General features: G+C 43.4%; 1 protein-coding gene across 1 annotated transcript in view; it reads left to right on the top strand.

The window, feature by feature from the left end:
* Positions 1-2,546, top strand: part of hivep2a (HIVEP zinc finger 2a) — a 49,759-nt gene that overhangs the window by 7,670 nt on the left and 39,543 nt on the right. The gene's annotated exons all lie outside the window — the stretch shown is intronic.

Here is a 2,546-nt window from a genome sequence, read left to right as displayed (position 1 = left end):
CACACACACACACACACACACACACACACACACACACACACACACACTCACACAGCAGGAAGTCCCCACATATCCTGGCCTCAGGTAGTCTCTGGCATGGCAGTACTTACTATGGAGCGACTGGTTCCAAATAGAGAGGAGAGACAGATGGATGGAGAGAGAGAGAGCGAGAGAGAGAGAGAGAGAGAGATGATTGAAGAACACAGCAAAGCAGTAGAGACTAGAGATCTGGACATAAGGCTTGGATGGAAAGATGGAAATTAATAGATGGAAGATGGAAAGATGGAAGTTAAATTTGAAATGTTTCTATCTGTTAATCTCACTGTCTATCTCTCTGCTGGTCTGTCTGCCTGTCTGTCTGTCTCTCTATCCATCTATATTTATCTATCTATCGACAGATGGACCGATTACAAATAGACAGACATACGGACAGAATTACTGACAGAAAAGCAAACAGAATACTGTCAGACAGGCTGACTGAATACTGACCGACTAGCAGACCAAATACTGACTGACTGGCTGATTGACTGACTGCTGCTGTGGACCGTCTCTTGGGGGCCAGGTATTAAACCCAGGTTCTCTGTCTCTCCACCACCAAACACACAACATAAACGCCGCTTGTTGACAGGAAGTCTTTTCTGTTTGTGTGTCTGTGTGTGTGTGTGTTTGGGTACAATGGGGATAACGACTTCTGATGCATTGAGATTCCCTTCCGGAACACATATGGTCGTCAGTAGCCACCCGTAATCATGACTACGATAAGTAGCGTGTATATAGTATGTGTGCATGTGTTCTTGTTTAGATGGTGTGTTTATGTCCGTGTGCGGATTAACAGTTCCTTTGTACATGCTTGTTGGTGTGTTAGGTTACATTTTCTTAAGGTAAAATAGTTATATGTTTGGTTGGAAGATGTGTCTGCGTGTATTTAGGATAGGTGTGTGTGTGTTTGTGTGCACAGGCTTGTAAGTCACCTCTGATTTTCCACTCCTGCTGGGACAAATCCCATTATCAGTTTTATATGAAACTAGGAAATTCTTTTGTGGTGTGTGAGCATGTGTGTGTGTGTGTGTGTGTGTGTGAGCGTGAGCATGTGTGCATGTTAGTGAGTATCTGCCGGAGGCGGGGAGCATGTTTGTGGGACCAGGTTTTTTTTCCGTCAGCTGAGTGTGTGTGTGTGTGTGTGTGTGTGTGTGTGTGTGTGTGTGTGTGTGTGTGTGTGTGTGTGTGTGTGTGTGTGTGTGTGTGTGTGTGTGTGTGCGTGTGTGTGTGTGTGTGTGTGTGATGTGTGGTTCCATAATGGTCCTGTTAATATTAATATATAAAAGTCGGCATTTTCCCTATCTCTCTCTCTCTCTCTCTCTCTCTCTCTCTCTCTCTCTCTCTCTCTCTCTCTACTTCCTTACCTCGCTCCTAAACTGTGTTGTGATAAAGTGTGGTATTGTAGCGTGTCCAGTTCTGGAGGGGGCTATCTGTACCTGGTTCCCACCGTCCGCTCTCCAGAGACTGCCTTCGCACCTACACTCTAGAGGAGTTCGCTGCCCCGGCTTACTGAAGCAACGCAGCGCAATGTGTTTCTGTTTAGTTTCAGAGTTGGACGTGATTGGTCATTCCTGCAGTTAGTCAGCGAGTAAGTTAGGTTGTCAGTTAGTCGGTTCCCTAGCTTGTTTGCGAGTTTGTGCGAGTTAGTAAAGTTATTTTGCTTGTTTTGTCTTTTATTTATTTAGTAATTAATTCGTTTCTTAATTTGTTTTTCTTGCTAGATTTTCTTCTTCATCTATTTGGGGAGCTGTTAACTAGTTTGTTAGCTCACTGCCATTTGTTAGTTCGTTTTTTTAGTAGTAGTTAACTTTTGTTTGTACGTTCGTTTGTCTGTTGGTGTTGTTTTTTTGTTCGGCCGTTCACTTGTTTGCAGTTGCACTGTTAGTTTGTCAGTTGGGGATGTGAGGCTAGCAAAGGGACATATTGACAGCCCTGCTTCTGTAGCTTTCACGTCTGTATATGTACCGACCGAGTACTCCACATTGTTTTGTTTATCTCCTCCTTTCTACCTTCAAAGTGAGGCCATTAATATCCTTTCTTAACGTCAGCAGCCTAAAGCAGACTGTACATCATGTCTCTTGTTAGTTTCGTGAAGGGTATCTCCTCCAACAAACTAATCCCACAAAATATACAGCCATTCCTGGTCATAGCAGGACTGGTACCTCTCTGTCTCCCCTGTGGCTGGATGCTCTGAGCGCGTGATTCAGCTTGTAGGTGTCGTTGGACAAAGGTTTCTGCTAAATAAAGAGCATTCATCATTTGTTTGACTCATGCCCATCTCCCTTAGAATGTATGGAACACATTATATCATATATACAGTGTTTGTGGTTTCTATTTCTCTTTTATCGGACTATCTGATCTCTCTCTCTCTCTCTCTTTTTCTATCTCTTTTTGTGATTGTAGGGTGTTTAATGTATATGTGTGTGTGTGTGTTTTTGTGTGTGTGTGTGTGTGTGTGTGTGAAGATGAGTTAAAGGGTAATTCTTGGTAACCACTTCCTTGAGCAT

This window comes from Pollachius pollachius (assembly GCF_949987615.1).
Source record: "Pollachius pollachius genome assembly, chromosome: 16".
In the NCBI taxonomy this organism is placed as follows: domain Eukaryota; kingdom Metazoa; phylum Chordata; class Actinopteri; order Gadiformes; family Gadidae; genus Pollachius; species Pollachius pollachius.
The sequence above is the reverse complement of the archived record's forward strand: the minus strand, read 5'-3'. Positions and strand labels throughout refer to the sequence as shown.